Source organism: Melospiza melodia, chromosome Z, assembly GCF_035770615.1.
Source record: "Melospiza melodia melodia isolate bMelMel2 chromosome Z, bMelMel2.pri, whole genome shotgun sequence".
NCBI classification, from domain to species: Eukaryota; Metazoa; Chordata; class Aves; order Passeriformes; family Passerellidae; genus Melospiza; species Melospiza melodia.
The window spans coordinates 5,762,319-5,788,338 of record NC_086226.1 but is presented as its reverse complement, the minus strand read 5'-3'; positions in this window follow the sequence as shown (position 1 = coordinate 5,788,338).

Here is a 26,020-nt window from a genome sequence, read left to right as displayed (position 1 = left end):
CTTTTTGAGATATTTGTGCGGTATCTTTAATAATAGAATATGCATTTTATAAAAAACAAAAAAGGAATTCTGACTATTTTTCAAGCTGACGAAATTCAACTTCACTAATAACACTCTAAAGAGTCAACTTAAAAAATGGATAACTGAGCATTTTAAATTGTAGCACACATTTTCTATAAAAGTGTAGTGCATAGCAAAAAATAATTCATTAGAAGGGAAGTTCTGGGAAGGGATGTTCTGAGAAGGGAAGGGAAAGCAACGCAAGGCAAGGCAAGGCAAGAGAAAAAGAAGAAAGGAAGAAAAGGAAGAAAAGGAAGAAAAGGAAGAAAATAAAGAGAAGGAAAGGAAGAAAAGGAAGGAAAGGAAGGAAAGGAAGGAAAGGAAGGAAAGGAAGGTAGGAAGTGGCGGAAGGAAGGAAGGAAGTGGCGGAAGGAAGGAAGGAAGTGGCGGAAGGAAGGAAGGAAGTGGCGGAAGTGGCGGAAGTGGCGGAAGTGGCGGAAGTGGCGGAAGGAAGGAAGGAAGGAAGGAAGGAAGGAAGGAAGGAAGGAAGGAAGGAAGGAAGGAAGGAAGGAAGGAAGGAAGGAAGGAAGGAAGGAAGGAAGGAAGGAAGGTTAAAGATCTCAGCTGAAAGGAGATGGACCTGAAACATGTCTCTTTTACAAAAGTTTTCCAATTATCCAGTGGACTACACAGACAGTATGAAGAGTCACAGACACAATGAAGTTGGGTGAAGAAATCATAGAAAATTTATAACAGCAGTATGCTAACAGGACCCACAATAACTTTAACTTAATTTCCAAGTCTAACCTAAATGATACATGAAACCACCAGTATTATTAACAGGTAGAGTCCAAATTTATTATCTTTGAATGATCAAATTCAGTGAATGTTCTGCTCCTTGCTGCATTATGCAGACAATTCAGCTCACAAGAGATAAGATTCAGATAACTTCCATTCATGATTTACAATGTCTTTGTCAAGAGCTTATTGCTGGAACAATTGTGATGCCATATTGCATCAGGAAAAGGTCTGAATGTCATTTAATGAATATAACTTTAATTTGGGAAGGCTTAAGCGGAGATATGACTCAATTAGTTGGTATACACTGTCTGAGTAATTCACTTCATGGAGTTAACAATCAGCATGGGCATGTATATTTATATGAAAGAAAGGTAGCTAAAATTTCATTCATACATTTCACTGTTGCTTTGAGACAGGGAGATGCTGTAAATCATCATCTACTTAATGGATGACATAAAATATGTACTTGGTTTATAGTATCTTCTCACTGACTGCCAGACATCATAGCTGATGCTGGTAGACTTGGCCCTTGATGCCAAGCCTTCAAAGATGGGAAAATGCAGCACAATGCCATGACTTCCAGCTAGTAAAAAGGGTAGGTACATCCCTGGAGTTGCACAGACACCCGGGGAATACTTTTGTTTCAATAAATCACACTAACCTCTGTTTTTGGAAATCACAGTGCATCCTCTGTCGAAAAGCCAGCCTCTGTAACTGTGCTTTGTACATAGGGCACAGCAGAAGCTCATAGAATGGCAACTGCCATGGCTAAGGGGGAAGAGCTCTGTGCAGGCACATAACTATTCTGGTATCATAATGCTAGAATCACTTACTGTAACGGCCAGCTAATGGGGAAAGATGGAGAAGAAGCAGTTTCCCAAGTCCCACTTCACTTACAGTAAATTAATGCCTGTGGTGAACACAGATAAACTGAAGGTAATAACAAAGTTAGCAATCTTACATCTTGGATTCCATTCATCTACTTGAGTCCTAGGTATATGCTTTTTACCAAAGCACGTTCCTCCTCTTCAAACTGCATTTCTGAGCAGGTTTCGGCCTAAATTGCTGTGCATTGCACACTAATGCTGAGAGCCTATCAGTACTTATAAAGGCTAACTATTTTCAAATTCTCAGAATTTAGATTAATATAATTCATCAAATCCTTCAGCAAAAGTTTACTAAAAAGAATTGTTCAAGTGAGAAGGAAATCTGAAATAAATAAATCTGTATTTCTACTCCCGTTGTAACACACCACCTGAACTCCTGCTCCTTCAAAGTGCTGGTTTCTGCTTCACAACACACACCCCAGGAAACAGCACTATCTGTCAGCTAAGGCAATAGGGCTGTACCTAATGAGAGAGCTTTCTTTTCCCTTCAGCATCCCTGGAATTGGAAAGATCACAGAGTTTAGCAAGATAGGAACACAGGACTCAATTTTCAATTCTTTCCTTCTGCAGACATGGCTTCTGAAGGGCGAACTTTTTGAGATGGTAAAAGGATTACTCCACTGATGCATATCATCAGCTTATATTTAGGAGCAGAGCTGGAAGTGACTTGGAAAGAAGGGAATTCTGTTACCTAACTAATTGAATCGGAATGTCTTATTAGTATCCTCTCTCAGTAATCTGATATGAAAGTCACTAATATGATACGACTGTAACATAGTATTAGCAACAATATATTCTGATATGATATGAATGCTAATGTAATAAAAAGGGATGTTGCTAATGTGCTAATCGGATAAGATATTGCTAATGAGATATGAGAGACTCCACTAAAAAAATTTATATTACTTCCCTTAACTTTTTGAAGATAACATTAACCTTGCACACCAGGAATACCTCAAAATGTCCTTTTGCTGTTTTCTGGATATTTATGATTCTTTCTTTCCCCATTTCAGCTATGTAGGCACTGTGATTTTACTTACAGACTACTCAGACTCAATCATAAAGAGAATAAATAATTGCAGAGTGATTTGTGAGTCTCAAACCAACATGCACCGATGTGATAGTTACTAAGCATTGGAATAATGTGTATATTTAAACAAGTTTCATAGAATTGCTTAGGTTAGAAAAAAACCATTAGGATCTTTAAGTCCAGCCAGTAATCCAGCACTGCCAAATCCAACACTAAACCATGTACCCAGCTGCCGCATCTCCGTGTCCAGGGATGGTGATTCCATTGCTTTCCTGGTCAGCCTGTTCTAATGCCAGACCACCCTTTCAGTGAAGAACTGTTATTGAATATCCAAAATAACCCTCTCCTGCTGAAACTTAGGGCCATTTCCTTTCATCCTACCTTTTGTTATCTGTGAGAAAAGACCAAGACCCAGCTGGCTGTTTATATTCCCTACTTTCAGGGAGTTGTAGACAGTGAGGTCCCCTGTGAGCCTCCTTTTCTCCAGGTTAAACACTCTCAGCTCACTCAGCCACTCCTCACAGGAAATGTTCCTTTGTTTCATCTCCAACACTCTTAAAAAATTAGGACTTAAAGGTCATAACATTCAGGTGAAGGAATGTAATGTCATTTTTCACATTATTCAGAAAGAAACAAGGTCAGAAAACTGAGTTATTCGCCACATAACTAGAGGTGAATCTGTACGATATTGTAGAATTCCTTTAGATGGACATCCAATTTATTAATAAAATTTTTCTTTCCTCTAATACTTTAAATGTTCTTTCAATTATTTTCTCTTTATCTTTCTCTCTTTCTCTCTTTCTCTCTTTCCATTTTCATTCTAATTTTTTATTTTTATTTTTCATGGCTGGGTGTGTTCTCAGGAATTAAAAGAATGATGGTGATATAAAGGTAATGGACTGGAATTGCCCTTAGTTCCCTCATCTATGAGACACTAAATGGAAAACAAGACACCTGAACTAAATTTAGTTCTGGTGCACCAGTAGAAATTATGATTTTAGCACCAATGTGTATAGAGAAAGTGCTGGAGTCAACACATTTAAACTAATATTTAGCAAGAGGAAGTTTCAGTAGAGGATCTTATAGTTAGGTGCTGATTTGTGCATCATTGGGAGGTATGCTATATTACATTAAATGAAATATGTAAAGAAAAGAAAAACCTATATTGAATTATGGGACTTTCCTCAGCTTAAAAAACAGGGGAAAGTTTAATTTTTTTCCAATAGACATAACAGCCACTGTTAGCAGAAGTGCCTATAAATGAGTGTGAGGTGGTTCTGATTTTATTTTTCTTTATTTTTCACTATGTGAGGTCATATTTTCATAGTTAAATTGACATGGCTTCCATAACAGATTGCTCCATTATAGTGCCTGTCACTCTTAGGCAGAATCTCTCTTCTCAAGAACACTATGTTACTACACAAGTTAGAACAGGGACAGGACATATAACCTTTCTCCTTCTTTTGCTTCTTGGTTCGTTTTTTTTGTGCCATTTTGGCAAAGTTGTACAGTTATTTTGTGGTTTAGATTATCTGCAAAATGGATGTATTAATAATTACCTTCTTGCAGAGGTAATTATAAACTGTTTAATACTGATTAATAATTAGAAATGTTTTAATCCCTTTACAGGAAGGGAATTAAATGCAAAGTACTATTATGACTGTTAATAATGCACAGTGAACTTTCATGCTTATATGTAGTGGTTTCCTCTTTTATCCATTTCCCAGCTTAACACTTACTTTTTAAATTGAAACTGTATTAGGCAAGGTTATTCAGGAGAAAGCAGAATGGTGTTTGCAAGGGTAAATTTGAGGTAGAGGGTGGGTTATTGAAAGGAAATGAAGCCACTGACTTCATTGTGTCTTACAATAGAATGGAGGAAAGCAGCACAAAAGAACTATTAGTATTAATATGAATAATGACCTATAAATATTCCACTTGTTAACCATGTAATCAATTCTGTGGTCTCAATGGATGTCTATCTTCCCTTTTGTATATTTGTATATTATAATTTAAATGCATACATTATAATGAATTTTTTTTTGGCTTACTGGCTTAATGTATGAGAGACTATTCATTTAGCAGTCAGATATTTATTCATTTCTATTGGATTGGAATTGCAAAGTCCTTACTTAGCAGATTTAGTACACTAAGTAGTTATTCCATAGGGTAGTAAGGTTAACATGGGAATGATGCAGGGTTTTCTAAAGCTGACAGAGGCATCTGGTGCTCAGCTCTGGGTACTTCTTGTAGACATGTTATTCAGTCAGGTTTCAGTCATTGTCACCCTGTTGAATCCCCAGCGAGCTTCATGCCAGAAAAACATACATTTGTTGTTAAATTGTAGCCTGATTACACTTATTGAGCATTTGCAGGTTGGCAGGCTAAAAATGGAAAGTTAGGACACTCATCACACTATCCTTGACAACAGTATCAGAATATTTAAATTTATTGTTATGAATTTTTCCTCATGTTTCATCGAGAGAAAACAAGCTTGTTTGACCAAGTACTTAAGAGAGGTTTGGGGCAGTGGTTTCTGGAAATTATTGAGGTAAAAGAATCTAATGCCTCTATCCTTGCTATTTTTTCTTACCCAGCTTTAGGACAGATGCTGTGATTTAACTCCAGAAGGAGCCACACAGCTGGTCAATCACTCCACCTCATGGCATGAGGGAAAGGATTGGAAGGGGAGCAGTGAGAAATCTCATGGGTTGTTATAAAGAGAGTTTAAAAGCAAAAAAAAAAAAAAAAAGTGTGCCAGATAAGAATTTATTCACTACTTCCCATCAGCAAGTAGGTGTTTGTCCATCCCTAGAACACGTTGAGGAGGACGGGTGCCGTCATTCTGAATATCCTTACCTTCTTCCCATTATCCCCAGCCATTATTGCTGAGCATGGCACCATAGGTTATGGAGCATCCCTGGGGACATTTGGGTGGTCAGCTGTGCCCTGTGTGTCACCTTGAGTCTTCTTGGGCATCCCCAACCTCATTAGTGAGGGTAGAAAATACCTTGGTGCTGTGTAAACTCTGTTCCTCAATAAATAAAACTTCTCTGTTAACAACAGATTCTGTCACCAACACAGAACATAACCCCTAAAAAGGAACTATGGAGACAATTGGCTTCATCCCAACCCAAACCAGTGATTAAGGTGAAATAGACACTGGTTTCCAAACATACAGTGGCAATATAACTTGCTTATTATCTTCTTACAGGTAAATGGCTTCCCCAGCTGTAAATCATGTAAATCATGATCACACTCAAAAATAAGTAGTCTATAAATATATTTCCTTAGAGAGAAAGATTGTGAAAGTTATAGGGAAAATAGCTAAAAAAAAAAAAACTAAAAAAGGACTCTCAAACTCATTTTATTTCTCACTATGTTATTTCTTTTATACTATAAGACTTCAGCTGCATCTTCGAAATATAACAAGTTGACTGTAGGGTGTGTGTTGTATTCTGGAGATCCGAGCTGTCTAAAATGTCACTGAAGTTCTAGGAAAATGAATATTCAGTGACCATAAAGGTCAATCAAATAGTCAGAGAAGCTTGTAGAGACAGAAGAATAGGGGAACATCTGCATAAACATACGAGAGCAGCCCAGCTGCTGACCCTTGCTCTCACACAGATGTCTGTCTGCTCTCCCATCTCAAATATAGGCATTTATATAGGAAAAGCAGTGCAGGAAGACATATGGATAGCCACATGTTGATGGATGGTTGGTTGGCTAAGGCTGTCACTGAGCAAGGAGGCGATGAATAATTTTGCTGGGGATGAGAGCCAGCACTTTCTGAGCCCTGCACATTCTGGGAGCTGGAACTCCTCACTGCCACATCACTGAGGGGACAGCTTTCTCCTGAAAAGCATCCCAGACTGACCTGTCACCCAGTTGCTACAGGACTAATTTCCAGGTGCTCTCTCAAGTCTTTAGCACCTTTTTGTTTAGAAAGAAAAATAAAACTCTGACACCTGTGTCCCATCTGCTGGACATTTCTGTTTGAAAGGAGGAAAGAGGAAAGTGTTTCAGTCTGGAAGGGGACTTTATCATTTCACCTGTAACTCTGTTCAGATTTCTCATAGATTTCCATTACTGTCTGCTTTAATAATGTTCCTTACTATCTCCCTTTTCCTTGCACAAATTTGGCTTCGGTTCCATCTATTCCTTTCCTTCTGACAGACCACAAAACTGTTCATCCAAAGTCATAAATCCTCACAAGTATGATACACAATAGAGATTTAGTGACTTTTCCTTTTGGGTCCAACAAAGACCTCAGAATCTCTCTTGATAACATTAACTTCTACCTTTTTAATTTTTCAGGAGAATAATTTTCTGCAAAATTGAAATATTTTTTCTTAAAACTATAAATCTTAGTTGTGATCTTGCACCTTTTAAATAGCTATAGGAGCCACTAGGGACTGCTACTTTTCCTATTTTGCCTTATCAGTTTAAATTGACTATTTTTTACTACTTGAACAACATCCATCCTGTATATTGTTATATAGGATAAAGTTATTGTTCTTTGGATAATTGTGAAAATTTATTCCAGAAGGTTTTGGCTTTTTTTCATTTTGCTTTGTTTTGTTTTGATTTTGGGGTTTTTGTTTATTTTTGTTCTATTTTTTGAGGGGTTTTTGTTTGCTTGATTTTTCACCGAACTGGATTATCAGGGCTATTGGAAATCACAATTTAGATTTGCTTCATGTCTTTTAGTCAAGATATTAATAATGTGGTTAAAAGCTGCTGTTTGAAAAAAATGAATTTATGTCCTATTGCTACTTTTCTGTATAATTTAATCAAGAGAGTCTCAATACCAGTCTATTTGTATTTATATTGCAATTTTCAAGCACGTAAACTATAAAACTTTCTTTAAAGGAACTAGAAAAAACTATTAGCTGAACTACTAGAGGGAACAGGCAAGTCTGATTTGGGAAGTTTTGACCATCTTCCTTCAAAGTATTGAGACATTGAACTCATGTTTTTCTCCATTTTCCAGCTATAGAAAAAGTGCTATTTTAAATAGATTTATATTCAGAAATAATGAAAATGAGATGAAAATTTGTGAAAATTACCTCTAATAAACTATCGGGTTTTGGTTGGATGGGGTTGTCTTTTGTGTGCTCTCAGTTGAGTTTGGTACATGGTGTGGATTCCTAGGGATTTGCAAATTTGCCTTCTTCAAAATGAATCTCAGCCAACCGACAGAATATGTTCTGTTCTCCACTAGAAAATTTGGGTTTGATGTAAAGGAACCCTGATTACAAAATCTGAAAAGCTGCATAAACAGATTTTATCACCACCTCTTTCTACAGTGTTTCCAGAATCCCCCTCAATTAAACATTCACAGAAGTCCTAATCCAACTTTCAAGCAAGTGGCAACGTTTCACAGTTTATAATGTTGTCAGCACACAGAGAGTGCTGATCTGGGATAGCACAGGGGGTCCTCACCTCTTGCACTGAGAGCATTTCCTGACCATTGATTGCTAAGAGTTGTCATTCACCCTTTTTACATTCTTTTCTTAAGAAAGGAAGGATATGAGACCAGTGAATAAGGAGGAGAATCAATTGGGTACCAGTCAGCTTTGCACAACACACACAGAGCAAACTTGGCAGCAAGGCTCTGGTTTGTATTTGAACATGAAGAATTCAAAGGACTTAAGAGTTGTGTGAATTCAGACTTTCAGGTGTGATTCATTGGACTTTAAATAGATATACACAGAGCAGACATTTTCATCTGAGCTTGTGACCGCATGCTCTCTCTATAGCAAATGGAGAGAGGTAATCACATCCAAGATATGATTCCTCTCATTTTAAAGCAAGGTCCTAAAATATGCTGTGAAGCACATAATTCTGTTCACTGGCTGTAAGGCACGATGACTTAAGGTGCAGACAGTATTAGACATGTTTAAAGCTTGATAAAAGCTAACTCCTAATTCTCTAAGATATATACATTTTATACAAAGATATTTCTACTCTGCTTTAAAACAGTAAAATAAATTTCTATTTATGCTTTGTTTATACAATTCTCTAAATTTCACAAAATTCCTACTGATCTGGTACAGAAAACTGTGTCATAACCATCCTTATTTTGTATTTTAGCATTTGATAGATTTTAATAATAATTTGAAAGTCCCTCCAGGCTTTGGAAGACCTCCAGATTAAAGTAGTAGGATTTCCCCCCAGCCCAGAAATATCAGAAACTAGGGCTGTTAGCACTAACACACATCAACTTCAGCAATACAACACTTTTTCTAATACTGAGGAACAAAAAATCTATCACATCATAGAAAAATTGGAAGTATATAGGATTAAAAAAAAAAAAAAAAAGAAAAAAAAAGTGCTTGTAATGAAGAAAAAACCCAAAACAACTGTGTGTGTAGAGGGATTGGTTTGGGGTTTATTTTTGTTCTTTTTTTTTTTTTAATAAAACATTTCCCACAGCAAACACTCTCTGGAATCCCAGTCTTTCTTTTATACACATTCCCCTATGTGCTGCTTCTTGAGTGTCCATTTGTTTGCTATGGTAATTTATGTCATTCTGTATTGTATTATACACCTAATGCACAGCTGGTCTCCTAATGTAGATTTCTTCACTCTTGCTTTCACACAACCAAGTACTTATCTTTCCAATTATTTTCCATGGTCTCTGATTCTCTAGGCAGCATGATATTTGTGACTGCCAAGCTTCTGTAGCAGCCTGGGTACATTCAAATCCAAATGTTAATGGTTTCTACTTCCTACACGGGTAAAATGGGAATTTTGCTTTTTCAAACCACACAGCTCATTGTTCAATACTTCTTGGTACCATACCATGGTGCAGGAAACATATGAAAAAGAGAAATATATTGGTCAGTTTGCTTGGGTGTTTTCTTTGTTGTTAATCCACCTGTGCTGCAAAACGTTGGCACAGACACACACACACACACACACACACACAAACATAGAAATCATTTCTTAACTGTCTTGGACTGAATGATGTTGTTTCAGAGCAATTGAAACAACTTTCAATGCCAATCTGAGCTTTTTCATGGGCTCAGCTAGACATGGACAGTCAGACAACTGGAAAGATGAAGATGGCTCCACACCAAGTTTTTAATGCATTTGCTTTACTTTACATTTGATGTGATATAGAAATGTGCTAAAGCTAAACTGAAATGGTCTGAATTGGAAAGAAATAAATGCCTGGGTACCTCCATAGTATCTCAGACAGATTACTGAACTTGCCATCCCCACACAGCCTCAGTCACAGTAGCAGTGACACAGGGGACAAAATATTCTCTTGGAATAGATTAGGCACACTTTTTAAAAGCAGAGGTATGTCAGTGTGAATTCTTCATTGTGGTATTTAAAAGGGAAAGATGAAGTGCTTCCCATACCATCGCACCATGTGAAGACACCAGAACAGATTGTGAATAAAATAATTTGAGAATAAATGGCAGCAGTGGTGCTGTTTTCTACTGCAAGGACCCTTGGAAGGGGTGGCAGCTTCTCTAGGACTTCCAGGCTGATCATTAAAGTTCTCTTTGACAGAGCTGTGGGCAGAAGGCTTTTCGCACTGAGAACCAAGACACATTGATCTTCAGGCACACTACCACAGAAAATAGACCAAAGAAAGAAATTAAAAAGACAAGACACTTCCTTAAATTTCTTCCATCTTCCAAGTGTTTTTATTAGAGATGCTTTCAGTTGGTTTAGAATTATTTCAGTTTTGCATGGAGGTTTTCTCAGAGCTGTTTCAAAGAATTGGAATAAATAGAAAGCAAAAGTGACCAAGGAATGCATACACGATCCAAGGACCACTCAATGTGGTAATTGACTCAACAGAGAATTATATATAAAACCTTTATGCTACTTTTGAAAACAAAACAAACCAAGCACACACACACACAACAAAATAAACAACAAACAATGAAACTAAACCAAATCCCTTAGGAATTTCCATTTTACCTTTGTCCCCCTAAGGTGATATAAATTCCTAGGGGAGGAAAAAATAATCCCTTCTTAAATCTGGTGACTGATTGAGCATCACCACACTGTGTACACCAGTGGGTGAAGGAGAGCATGAAATTCATTACTTTGGTGTCTGTGCTGCTTTCCCCTGCTACCCCGAATTACTCTTCATTTTGGCTAATATACTGTTGCTTGCTAAGATCATCACTAACTGAATGATTTTCCTCCGCCTGTCTGAGGAGGCATGAGAAGTAATGAATAGGCTAGGACATCCTCTCACCCCTAGAAAATGTCCTTTCCAGGTCAAGGTTAGAGTCAGAATGGTGAGAGGTATGTGCAATGGGAGCTTGTTTTCTGTTGTAATTGCTAGCAGAATAAGCAGACCCGAGCCTCCAGGGATGTCGGCCCATCAGTGATAAATTGATACAAAATATTCCTGAAAAGTTTGTTTTGTTACCATTATGCTAATATTTACTTAGTGGATATGAGTTTTGCGTGAAATGCCTGCGATCCAGGGGAGAAGGAGGCACTTTAAATTAATAAATAACAATAACAATGATGACATCAGGGTCAAGAGAAGGAATGGCTAATGAAAAACATCACCTGAGCTCAGTCAGAGCACGAGAGCGAATCCAGCTTGATGTGCATGGGGGAATTGTGGGAATTTAACAATTAAAGACTGTTTCTCCAGAGAAGAGGGGCCTCCATTTACTCAACGTTGCTAATGAAGTGTAATTCATTTCACCTCTTCCCCACCTTTCAAAATCAAAGTTCAAGAGGCCGTAGCAGACAAATTTCACAGGACAGGCATGCATACCTCTTGCAATGCCACTCATGCTCTTTAGGGAATATCCTCATGTTCTATTAATTATTGTACTTCTCTGGCATTATTATTCATGGACTAGCATCTCAAAATACTTGATTTAGCAGTGGTTCTGGAACTAATACTAATAAGTACAAGACTGTGCCTTGGGTAAAACATGTTTTTTTTTCTTATGGGTACAACAGAGGGTAATACTACTCTTCACAATTCAGTCAACTTTTACTGGGTGTTTTTTCTTCCATGTCTGTAAGCAGAAAGCTTTATTTTGGTTAATTATGTTAGTTTTCCTATTAAAGAGGCAATGTTAAGAGCACAACATTGTGAAAAGTGCAGGAACACAACCCCAAGTGGTACTGGTGCCACGCGAGCAGCAGTGAAACAACAGGCAGAAGTGTGAGCAGAGAACCTGGTCCCACACTACTATTAAAGACAGGAATCCAGATGTTCAATAGGGGTAATGGGCTGGTTTTTATCCTCAGGAAAAGGTGATAACCATAGATGTGCAGAGACTTCTCCAGCAGGCTGGCTGGCAAACCTCCATCCTGCCACAGCACTTGCTTGGATGTGAGATCAAATTGCATTGAAGTATTTCTGCCTCAGACAATAGGGGTCATGGGGAAAAATTAACTATCAAGTGGGTAGTAATTAATATCACAGTTTGCAAGGAGATTTTGCACTTAATAGGGCTAAAGAAACTGACCTTAGAAGCTTGAGTGACTGAAAGAACTTCCCTTTTGAAAGTCCTTGACATTAAATCAGTTTTTTTCTATGGAACTGAAAGGGCAAAGAATCAATGCTTTAAACTGGGAGAATTAAATGACACTTTAAAAAAATCACATATTTTTTCATGCTTTCAGACCACTAGAGTTTTTCAAAGTAAAAAAGAACAAATTATGAATTTAACTGGTTTTTGGGTTTTGGTTGCTTTTCTTTTGCCTGACTCCATAATCTCATTTTAAGGTCTTGAGAAAACTGGAACTTCAGCCTCACTTTACTATATATTTCTTGCTAAACTGGGGAGTTTATGCACCTGCATTTTAGCCACTGCATATGTTTGTTAAGCTGTAACCAGTGTCCAAAATAAGCTTCAGCTCTGAGCTTTTCCATGATACAAGAACAAATTCCTTTGGGAGAGCTTAGTCTTTCTTAAATGTGAAATTTTATCAAGTCAATTGACTTACTACCAGATGTTGAAATATATGTCTTACAATTTTGAGAACTTTAAATAAAATTTCCCATTTTTATTTGTCCAAAAACATACTCAGAGTACATTAAAGCTTTTAAGAAATTTTTAATTTGAAAAATAAGCCAGCATTCTATCAAGCAGTCAGCTGTACATAATCCTCCCATGAACTGCACTGTGAGAACAATTCCTTTTTTATTTTACAAGGACTTGATTTCTCCTTCTGACTGTATGGTATTATTTTTTATATATACATACACATATACATGCATACATACATACATGTATATATACATGTGAGTGTGTGAATTTTGGCAAGAAAACAAGAAAGAAAGCAACCCTCTAGGATTTTGACTGATCTTGGCATTTCCTTTACATATTGGATATTGGTCTGAAGAGCCGATTGCAGTGTTTAACTCTCTAATACGTGCCATGAAAGACTTCACTGATACCCTCATGCTGAATTGTCAGCCATTACAAGTCTTTCATAGTACATACATTTCTGTACATTGTTGCTAGACATTGCCTTGCATGGAATTTTTTAGGATAGAGAAATTTGGTGGATGTCAAACAACATGGAATATGTATTGCAATTTATATACACCTATATTATATATATATATATATATGTACCTGAAATGAAACAAGAAGTACAATTTGATTACATATAACAGCACACCATGTATTTGTGAGACATATATGGCAATTAGTAGTATAGTTTTAGAACAATTTGTGCTGTTATAGCTTTAATTCCAAAAATATACACACTCTAATATGGTAGTTGTCATCCCAGAAATATACGTGCTGTGATAGTTGTCATTATAGAAATATACATACTGTGATATCTGTCACTGTGAAATACATACTCAGTAATAGATGTCAGCAATGAAATATAATAATAATCATAACGTCTAGCATTTTTCATTCTGGGTCCAAAAGAGCTTTAAAAATATAGTATCATGCCCAATTTTCAGGTGGAGGAATTGCTGTCCAGAGAGGATAAGTGTTCTGCCCAAGGTCATGAAGGAGAGCCGTGGTGGAGGTGGGAAGGGAAAGCAGGTTTCTTTTCTTGGACATTATGCTGCCTCTCATCAAAATCGGTCTGCATGTGAAAAAAATTGATATTCTGCCACAATGGGACCTGAGACTGTTTAGAAACTGGCAGGACTGGCTCTGCACCTTCCAGAATCAAGGCTCATTCCCCTTGAACAGAGATAACAGCACAATTCACAACAAATCATTTGTCTGACAAATTAGCTTCCTTCTACTTCCCAGCAGATCACAGCCTTCTCAGATTTATTTGCTATCTGACAGACTATTCGGCCTGTTTTTTTATTATTATTAGCATGTCTGTGGAGACACTCTTGTGTTTTGTTTTATTTTGGTTTTTTTTTTTTTTTCTTTTCTTTTCTGCTGTTTAAATGGGGTACTTATTTGCAGTTGGTCAGAGAAATTTCATAATATTAATACAGTCTTCTTGACTGGGTAAAAAAGCAAGCATATCTCACTGAAAATATTTGCATCTTTAAAACTACTACTGCCAGAAGTAATAAGTGTTTGATAAACACATTCCTGGCAGGAAAACTCTGTGTCTTGAACATTCATAGAATATTGAGTGTCAGAGAATTAATTCAGGTAGAAATTCACATAGGATTTTTTACAGTGTTTGTTGGACTCCAGAAATGAGATATATTAACTCCTAAGATTAGTCTCCACACAAAAGCTGATGCAATTAGGAGGGTTCAGTGCAAGAATTGCTGATAGCAGAACATGAATGTCTGAAAGTTGTTAGAAGAAACAATATGATTTAATAATAGCAATGTTGCCATTACAAGCCTGGTCATTGTGCAGGGCATGGTACAAACATAGCATGGAATTATACACTTATTTGAAATGCCCTTTGAAATGAGAATATTTTGAGTCAATGATTTTTGTTTTGACACAGAATTCTGCCGCCAGGTGAACTGTTTACAGATTGGGAATAAAAGTCTTTCTCTCTTGGGTCTCTAAAAATATACATGAAGAACATGCTCATAAGGCCAAAAATTTCCATAATAAATTTTTGAATAATTTACAATGTAAAATTTTTGGTAGGATTTTGTATACAAACATTTTTTATATAATTTCTATAGAATTTTTTATGTTCAAATCTCATTCTTTGCCCCTTTTCCATCCATGTGTAAACTGGTAGCGACTGAAGAGAACTCTTGTATAATGAGTCAATCAGCCAAAACCTTACTTCAGCATTTTCTTTTTTGTCATCCATTTTCAACTGTACTAAATTTCTGAAATTGTTCTTATTCATAGTATATATATTATATAGTAGTACTATATATATATATTACTTGCCTTACTGATGGAGCCAATATGGAGCCAATACAGTGCAGTAGGCCACCATCAAATATTTCATAAAGTGATGGCAGTGAAAAATTAAATTATATGAAAATGTTACCACCAGCAGTAACTACACAATTAAAATTTATGTACGTGGTGACTGTCATTTAGGATGAAAGAAACACTCGATGTGAAAAAAATCCCCTTAAACTGGAAAACATCAGCACATCTCCATATTTAATTCCATAGGAGATGACTTAGAATCTACAACCATCCAGGAATATTTTACCCCCGTAAGGCAGATAAGATTCAACAATACTTTGAAGTTTCCAAGGCTCTCCTTCTCCAGGAAGCCTCTCCTAGTAGGCTATAATGGACATGGTCTTTGGTGACTAAAGGAACTGGGCATACTTCAAAATTATACTGGGACAACACAGCGGAGTAGTTATTTTTTTTTCCTCACAGTAGCTCTTTGCCCAGCTTTGTTGATGTGTGGGATTTAAAAACCTGGGTTTTTTTTCAGGAAAAACAAAGTTTATGCAGCATACAAACACTGGGCACAACCTTAGCTGACAAGTGAGCTAGACAGCTTTCAGGTCTAGTGGGAAAAAAGAATGGAAAAAGAGATGAGGGGGGAGGAAAAGAGGTGAATCAGACATTTTCTCATCTCTGCTGTGAGTAATATTCATGCAAGGCCATGCCAGCTTTGCACCTGTTTTTCTCATTTTCTATTCAGCTTGTCACATTTGTTTACAATTTGTCTTATTTTGTCATTTTCTTTGTGCTTTCCACCCTATGTCAAACACACATGGAATTTATTTGCAATTCAAGAAATGTATTGCTGATGAGGTGGGACAGTTTTTGATGGGTACCCCAAAGGGAAAGGAAGAGACTTCTGTGCATAGCAGAGGTGAGACAAGAGGTTGAGCAGAATCAAAGTGTCCTCCTTGCTCTTCAGTTGCAGTAAGGGGAAGAGCATTTAATGCTTACAGGAAGTTTAATCCTTGTATAGCAGGCAAGGGACAAATTCGCTCAGGAGATGAAGAATTATAAAATCCCTTTTCATGCAGCCATAACTTTGAAAATAATCTAACATAGAGTTTCATGGAATTGGGAAGACCTGTAGGAGGCCCTTGTTCTCCCATGCATGTAGCATATAAGAAAAGATGGAAAAATTTTCTATTTTAATACATTAACATTCATGTGTGGACTTCCTGAGAGATTTAAATATGTTTGTTTTGAAGAAGTGTTCTGCCTGAAAAGAAAGAAGAATAAAAAATAAATGAACAAAAAACCCCAGCAAACACCCCAAACAAATGAATAAAAAAACATAGGGTGCAAAAAGCCAAATCGCTAGTGGTAGTAATTAATTTAAAGTCACAAGGAAGAAACCAGTTTGCACTGGAGGTGGATCAGGCCAACAGGGTTTAACATATTCCAAAGAAATTTGGAAACAGTTTCTATTAATGTACTTCTCCAGCATATGCTAGCTTTCAGAAAATAACTGCCTTTGTTTTCAGAGTTTATTTTAGGAATTAGTCACAGATTTTATTATTGAATATAAAGGTTACCAGATCTGTAGTGTAACATGGTAAATGAAGTGGTAAGTGAATTCATGTTTGGTAATTTCCCACTTTAATTAGTACGCATTAAAAAGGGTGCTTTGCTCCACATTACATTTTTTTTTTCGTACGCTGTAACAATATTAAGTTTACACAAAAGCCTGTCTTGGCGCCTACCTGCATCGCTCTGACCGCCGCGCGCACATGACACACGAGGCTGGCGCAAGGGCTGCTTTACGGGGTCGTCCAAAAAATGGTGGCCTTGGCCTCCCGTGACCATTTCTATTCATCTTTTTGTGAGAGCCGGGGCGGGCTGGGCGGGGGCACTTGCAGAGCACATGGCCGCATGCCAGCAGGGCTCCGTGAGCTCCTTCCCTCTGAATTTCTCCCGCACGCTCAGATAGCTGAACTGTGCTTCCCTGCTGCGAGCTTGATCCAAGCCTGCAGATGCCAGTGAATGAAAGGGCTTTTCAGAGAGGGCCAGCACTCAAATTGCTGATGGCCATTTCACCCCAGAAGCAGTTCTGAGTTTATCACTTTGCCGAGTCCTCCACGCACTTGGCCATTTATTCAGATTTATTAAGGATGCAGCAGCCCCTCTGCTCTCCCCATGTAAATGCATGTGAAAATACACCTATATCATGAAATGTGTAACAACATGAATTTGGCTGCATGAGGCAGCTCAGAAACTCCCTATTGGCTCCTTCTCCTTTGCTGTGGTCATTTTTTAGCTCAAATTTAAGTAAAATATTGTGCAAAAGAAAATTAAGCGTGGTGGGGATTTCCTGGTTACTTTTCAGTGTTGTTAATACCAGACTTTGCAAACCATTCCTGTCTAAAACCAATTGAAACTTTCATTCTTTCCACAATAAATTCCTCTGTGGAGCAGAATGCATCTCAACATGATGCATATGTTGGATATATTTCTGATCTTGCTAAAGGATCTAAAGATATTTATCTGCTTCAGAACATATGTGAGAGATCCAGAAAATAACGCTGGATTTTAAAAAGTGACTTGAATAAATTTAGTATTATTCAAATGTGTGGTTTTGCTTCTGTGAAGTAGTTCTAGCTTAGTTAGTCCTGGAACTATGTGATTTTTAAGGCCCCTTCCTAACCAAACAATTCTGTGTTTCAGTGAATGTATTTGTTCATTTATATATTTATATATTATTTACAAATTCGTATATATGCAGACATATATATACATTTAAACAGTTTCTATTTTAAAATGCCTGAATTAAAAATATGTCAGAAAAAGTATAAACCACATAATGTATCTTATGTTTATTATTCAGTATCTATTTAAGCGTCATTTAAATAGTGAAAATATTACCGCTGTTTATTGTTATTTTGATGGCTGCTTTATTACTATATTATTATTATTACAGCACTGTTATAACATCTATTTTGCTTCCTCATCCCAGAACACCTATTTTTAGCTCACTTAAATTAAGATATATGAAGCAGCTGAAGATTCATAAAGTTACAGAAGGATGAGCATGAATGATTTGCGATAGCAAAATAGTTTAGCATTAACCAACAGAGAAATAAGAAGCATGGGTCCTAGGAGGAGAGTGGGAAATACACTCTGGAAGCCACCAGTGCAGAGACCTGAAATTTGCCCCTTGAAAATACAGGGCTGAAGGAGTGCAGGTCTGCAGAACAGAGTTCAGCGTGGAATAGGAACAAGTATTTTGCTGGTCTGCTCCTGGTTTTTATTGAAATGTCAGGAATTGATTTAATGAGACCATATTTAGAAAGAAAAAATGGAGAAAAAAGCTAAACAGAGTTAAAAAAATACCTAAATTTATAGCGAGTCAGGAGAGCCAGGCCAATTCCATGTCTCAGTTCTAAATTGTAACATAACCTTAGGAGACCTATCATCTAGTAAAACCAGAAAAAAAGAAAGTAACCTAATCCAGAGTCTGCGTGTTGAGATTGTTTCTCTTAACAGTAAAAGCAACAGCAATGCAAAATCGTTAAAAATCTACATTGTGCTACTGAGTGATGCAACATTCATCTCACAGTTTAGCAGCAAATGGGAAGGGGTAAGGTAGTTTTGAATAACTTTTTTTTTCCTTTTTTTGTCTCCCAGCTAGGGCTGGAGAACATTTCAGTAGCATTTTAAGATGCCCGCATGAATTATTGGGACCTTGCCCATGGTGCAATGTGGGCTGCAGCACTACCTAAAAATTTTTAACACTTGTTCTTCATCTAATGCAGAAATGATGGGCTGTTCTAGGTCTGCATTATACTGGGGGTCAGTAAAGATAATAATAATAGCTTCTACTGGTTTTAAAATATGGGATTCACTCCTTATCTCCCTGCTTCTATAAGCTTGCCATTTTATGGAGATACTGTGGGGAACATCTATACAATCACAAAAGGATCTATCTCCATTGACTTTTTTTATTTAATAATAAAATGATTAAATCTGTAATTCACAGCTATTTCAGGGATTCTATTCTCTCCCCATAAAACAAACTGAAACAGGAAAGTTTTGGGGTTTGTTTTTTGTTGATCCTTTTTTTATTTTTCAGAAGACCTCCCTAGCGTTCCACATTATGATTTACTTTCTCACAATCAGATAATTCTTTTCCTCCTTACCTGAGTATTTCTACCCAACCTGCTGTTGGGCTTGGGCCCAGATATTTTCTACCCTGATAACTTATGTTGTGTTAATTTTCTTTCCTGTCTGTCACATGATGCTTATTTCTTCAGCTGTACTTTATTGTCATTTAAACCACAATTCTTAATTTGATTTCTCTTTTAACAAGGACATGTTAATTTCCTTTTCTCCAGCAGAATCCTCAGGGCCAAAAGTTATGCCTTTGCTCCTGAGCATCAGGACACTTTACAGACACCCCTCCTTCTTCAGACCTATTCATCTTTATCTTTCACTGAACAACAGCACTGCAAGCAGAGTGTGAGACAGCACAGCTGAATGACTGATGCTCTCCAAGTCCTGAGTTTCTTTTCCTCGTTTATTCACACAGTCACCCTCCTGAGTTAAGGGTTTCGCTTGGTACCTGCCATGGTGACTGGGAAAACAAGGGTAAGCTGCCAAATCCAGCGACTGTTTTCTTGTTCTCATATTGCATTTCCTTATCGGTTGTGACAATGTGCCACAATTAATGATAGCAGAAATACCTATGTTTGATACCATATGCATCATACTTAGTGGTGATGGATTAGCAATCAAGAAAATTAATTCTGCCTTTACAAAGTAACATCTGAACTTTGAAGTTAGGCAAAAGCTTTATAGGGTAGAGCAGATAAAAATTCTCCTGGAAATGGCATAACCGTGTTTCTGTTGTACCTACATAATTGGTTCTGGACTGAGCCCAAACAGTATGGTATATTTCTCAAGAAAATGCAAGTATCACTCACTAAAATTGAATTTCAGGTAGCCCTGTGAGTCTCAGGTAACACTGCATGTATATTAGTGCCCATAAGAAGGACTCTGATAACAGAATCTGATGCCTTGAACACATCCAGATCTCCTGCATGACAGAGGCTAAATGTCTACAATTTTTCTGGGGTTTAATTTATAAAGTAGATTAAAAATCTTCTTTAGTTCATTAATTACCTTTTTGATTGAAAATTGTTAATAAATTAGAAAACTTTCCATATTATAGAGAAAACTATACTTGTACCTTGATTGCAAAAATAACAGAAACCCAGTGATGGAAAATGTTATTCTGTCAATCAGGGCATTCTCCTTACTTCATAGTCTATAATATCTTTAGACATGCTCATACAGAACAAAGAAAGCTGGAATTTAAGATAGTTTTGAACATTGATTTATCTAGATTTCACCAAACACAGATTATTTACCCCACTGGAAAATATCATAGCAGATGTCATTGTGGCCTAAAATTATGTACGATATTTCCGATTCCAGATGCCACTGTGATCTTATCTATTTGAATTTAAATAATCAAGGTTATGACCATTTAAAGATCCCAAATCAATCCATAACACATATTAGATATTTTTAACAGACTGAAACTCCTTGGGAGACCATTGTCCAATCATGACATTGGTATTGATTCCTAAAAAATATATTATTGCTCATTGTGACTCTTTAGTTCCTTGCTGCCTTCCTTTCGAAAGAAATGATGTAATTATTTTTTATCTTATTTCAGATAAGATGTACAGATGTACATACTAGATATCAGCACAGTAGGCAGCCATTCCTCATTGTCTTTGTTTTTAGCATTAAATTAGCAATTTGGGGAGGGAATAGCATATAGAGTTGCCAAAATTTATACATCTGCTTGAGAATGCGACAGATCTTCCCTGTCCATGGCAGGGGGTGAGGGGTTGAAATAGATGAAGTTTATGTGCTTTCCATCTCAAACCATTCTACAATTCTCTCCTATTATCATTCATTGCAATAATTGTAATAACTTAATTTCCACTGGTTATGAATGTTGGGGGCTACTTCCTCCAATTTCACCTATAACATGAACCTCAATTGTTGTATTTTTGTTTAGCCATCTCTGTAGTGAAAGAAATATCTGTTTATCAGTTAGATATGGGCAGGAACACATGAACACAAATGCAGCAAACAAAGTTAATGTGCTACATGCGGTCATTTCTTGAACTAAGCATGATTTTCCAAATAAACTGAACTCTCTGCTTGTGTTGGAAGTTCTAGGAGGCAGCAAAAAGAGTTGATATTGTAATAGAGAGCTGAGGCTGAGAGGTTTCCCACGGATTAAAATAAATGCCTGAAAACAGAAGAGTGAACGAGTGGATGTGATGCTTTGGCAAATGAGAGGGTTCCTCTTCTGTTTCAGATGAGATTTGGAATTAGTACTGCATGAAGATACAGTGCTCTTTAGCAAATGGTAACAGGAGAATTGAGTGCTTGAATTTTTCATATGGTATGACTTCATGTATGTATATCTTTATTTATTTTAATAAAAAAGTCATAAAAATATATTTTATTATTTCCACTTCCTGATATTTATTTAGTGAGAGATCACTTTTACACAGACAGACAATGGTAATTCGAAGTTTCTAAAGAGTTTCCATTCTTCATAAATGCTAATAGATTTAACCTACTGGAGGGTTGTTTATAGCAGTTTATTTTCATAACTGTAGTCCCTAAGTCTGGCTCTTAGAAACAGCAGGGCTGATAAACCATGAAATAGTGCAATTTACAGAAGACCCTGTAACCTGGATTGCTGGAAAGAAAGAGAAGTAAAGAATTTTAAGAAATGACCACTATTGATTGCCTCATACACTGGATGGCATTTTGCCTTCATCTTCAGGATAATTGGACAGGGGGATTACAAATCCATAGCAATAGAAGGCTTTCCTTACTAGACAGTTAATGCACTATAAATCAGCTAGTAGGAATAGCTCCTATGTTGTAGCCTGTGTTTTCATTCAGCTCATTTGCACTTCAAAGCTGAAGTCGATAATTCAGCTCCAAGTAGGTGTAATTGGGGGATATTTACCTTTTGTAGAATATGAATACAAGCTGAGAAAATCTCTAAATTCATTTGCACAGGACGTTGCCAGTCAGATCCTGGTACTCAGACACGTGGCCCTGTCTCCAGCTGAAGTCAAGAGGTGAGTTTGGAGCTGCTCATAAATCCCTCAAGGTTTGTGTGCTGTGGCTAAACAATGTTTTCTCACTATTGGTGATCAATTGTTTTTTGCTGAAGTGGTAGGTATAGCCTTTGGTTTTTAAATACTAAATAAGCAGCCCCTTCCGTGTCTTATCTCTGCCAGGGTGAATGAGGCAAGTCCCCTGAACCACTTTTGTTCTAACATCCTACAGAAGGTAAGACAGAAGACAGCTCTAGAAAGGCACAGCTGAGTTTCTCAAATAATAGGTCAATGACTGGTAAAATTCAGACAGGTTTAAAATCAAAGAAATAGAGTAAATAAGAAAAAGAAAAATAATTTAATTTTTTTTCCACCCACCATTTTTTATGGCATTTCTGCCAAACTCCCATCACAACAGGCACAAAAAAATTGCTTAATGTGCCTATCCTTTTGCGCCCTCCATACATGCCCACTCATGCACACACATATTAGATTACCTAGCCTTGTGCAGTACCTGGACAATATAATAGTGCCACACACTGTTTTGTGAGCTGTTTCCTACCTGCATTATGTCTCAGAGCACACAGAAATATGCATCCTTTTCAGTGCAACTACTAGCTTTGAATGAAGTGAATGCACAGGCAGTTTTATCATTCCCATCTGGCTCCATTTTCTACTGTGATAAAAAATGGAATTGAGGTTAGGCAGAAATGGTCTCAAGTATCATCTCCAACAGAAGATGAGGTGGGATTTTTTTCCTCTGTGATGATGCTTTTCAGTATTGGTATTTTTCTCAGGTTTAGAGGCTGAGAAAGGAGACAAGAATAAGACTTTATTCCATATTTTATAAATGGGAAATTAAGTTCTTCAGCTCAAGCATCATAACTTTTCCTGAGACCCCAGCTCTGTACCAGTACACTATGAAGCTCACTTCAGCCATTATAGCTGGTACCCAAATATTAGTTTTAAATAATCTGATATATTTGCTGGCCCTTAAAGTTTATTTTTCTTTGTTTTGTTTTGGTTTTGTTTTTTCTTTTTTAGGTTTTTGTTTTTTTGGAGGGGTAGGCTATTTTTGGGGTTTTTTGTTTTGGTTTGGTTTTTTTGGGGTTTTTTCTTTGTTTGTTTGTTTTTTGGTTTTTGTTTTTTGAGGAGTTTTTTTTGGGGGGGGTTTATTGTTTTTATTTTTGTTTGTTTGTTTTGTTGATTGGTTGATTGGTTGGTTTGGTTTGGTTTTTTTGTTTTGTTTTTCCCCAGCAGAGCTATAACTTCCAGTGCCACAAAATCAAAGTTCATGGCAACAAAGTTTTTTTTCTTATTGCGTAAGGGATCCTTTATCAATAATCTTCTGATTCTCCCAAGAGTAAACAGAAAATTCCCACACTGAACTTTCGTTACTCCAATAAGAACAATCCATTTTATAATGGAAAGCAATACCACTTATGTCTGGATGTTTCCCTTAAGAAACAAAAAGGGAAAAGTAAAGGAACCAAATTTTGTGTTAATATGACATCAGTGTGCTAATACGGCATTACTGGACCTCCTTTCCTGATGGATACTTATGAAGGTGGATACCTTCCATGAATAACTATGGATCAAGGACTCTTATCTGGGCACGTAGGAGCAAGGAATTAAACATCTGGGGAAAACACCAAAGCATTAGCTGAAACCAAATGCTGTTCCTCTTCATCCACTGAAAGAACCAATGCCTGTTGAGAAATCAGACTCAAAAGTCATTGAGTGAGACAGGATGTAGGTGTCATGCTTAGATATCTCTGTGGAATCTGGTCATGAAAAGCCACCCTGGTAAGTCTTAGGAGTCTGAGTGGATAAGTAATTATTAAAATTTAAAAAATTTAAAAGACAACAAATAAATATGAAATGCAGTCGGCCATATGTCAAAATTGGCTTTATTATTTGAAAAAGTGCTCCAGTAACTACCAGAGATTGCTAGATTCTTCAAATCTTGGAAGTTATTTTTGCTGCATGTGTTTTGATTGCTTTTTTCTTCTTGCACATATGCCTACATCATTCCAGGCACAAAGCAAAAGATCTGATTTAAAGTGAACACAGGTTATGTGGCTAAGTAGCCAGTTTTGCTCAAGTAGGGTCCTAACAGCCTGTTACAGAAAGGATAAATATTCTGCCTTATTGGAAAATTAATCATCTCCTTCTCAGTTGCATTTGTAAAATACTAGAATCCCTTTTTAACTTTTATGGATCCCTTAATTTTTTTGCTTCATTTTCATATTCCCTGTATTTTTTTTTTTTCATTTTTGTGTAGGCTACACCTCACATGACACCGCACGACTTCCTTTTTCAGGAAGTGTTTCCATGTGCATAATAGATGGCACTGTATATTACGGGATGCTGTTTGCAATTGTGCTCTATGTCACCCCAGTCCCTTAGGGGACTTTCTCAACTTCCCCGAGAGACTATTTCAAGCCTAATAGGCCTAGGTAAAAAAGACCTTCCCTCAAGAACCCACAACAGAATTTCTTTACTATGATTATTTACCAGTTGTCCAACCATCATTCCAATTATAGCTCCTCATTTTGGTGTTTTCAATCTTTAAATATTGAAAATATCTGGTCAATCTTCATATTGGCAAACTTTGATTAATATTGCTGATAAGATTTAGGTTTCTTTATAAAATTCCACTGAAATTGCCTGTGATTGTCTAAGGGAAGTGTAGACAATTATTTGTGAGCTTCAGTAGTCATTGAGAAAGAATAAATATCTCTTCAACACTTTTACTTCCAGTTATATTGCAAAAACTGTTGTAATACACACAAATGCTTATAAGGGACATCTTCAAAATTATCTATCTTCTATTTATTAAAATGAATATGTTTTAATCAATTACGTATAGATCTGAATTAAGTTGTCTGAACTATCCAGCAGCTTTTTTATTTTTTTAATCCAAATCTTTAAAATTGCCATTTCATCTACAAAGAGATCCTGAGAATGGAAGAATTTTTTGAGGTATTGTGCTGGGAAGCAACCCTTTTCACTGAGCCATCTTTACTGCAGAAATGTGACATTAAATTCCTTTTCCTCTTTTGTTTGAACAGCATAGATTTGAAAGCTACATTTTAAGAAGCAGGAATATGTTTGTAGAAAGTCTCTTTATTCCTAAGCATCTGCTAGGACATACACCCACCTTTTAGAACCGTTTTTCAATCTTCTCGAGGAAAACAAAAATAATTGTCCAAACCCACAAAGAAAAAAAAAAAAGGAAAAAAAAAAAGAGGAAGGGAAGAAACTACCCCTCCAAACCAAAACCAAACATATCTTAAATATCTCTTTAATAATCAGTGGAAACATTATGCCAGAACTCAGTGATGGATATCTTCAAATAATGATGACAATATAAAGAGGTGAAAGACTTCTGACTTAGATGCTGGCCTTGAGGACAGAAAAACTGGTTTCTTGGCTGAACTCGGTTACTGCTTTACCCTGATACCATGACTGTTTCATCTCCCAGAATTCATTCAGTTTCATTATAAGTTCTTTGGCCCAATGACAGTTCTTCCATGTGCAGAGTCCAGCAAAGCTCTGCACCCGTCTGAGGCCGCTGGATACTGTGATAATAATCCATTGCTCTTTTCTTTTGAGGTCAGGTCAGTCGACCTCATGGACCTTCCCAGCCATCAGCTCAATGAGTAATGATCGCCCTGTATCAATCAGTGCCAGTTTGCAAGGGTGTTTTTTTTTTTGTTGTTTTTGTTTTGTTGTTTTTGTTGTAAAAGAGGCTAAATTCATAGTGAATGCTCTCTGCGTGAAATGATGTGACCAGCACTACGCTGATCATTTTTATTGCCCCTCTCTCCAATGTGCTGATGGAATCATTACATGTACAAAACTGTTGCTGGCGCTTCCCTT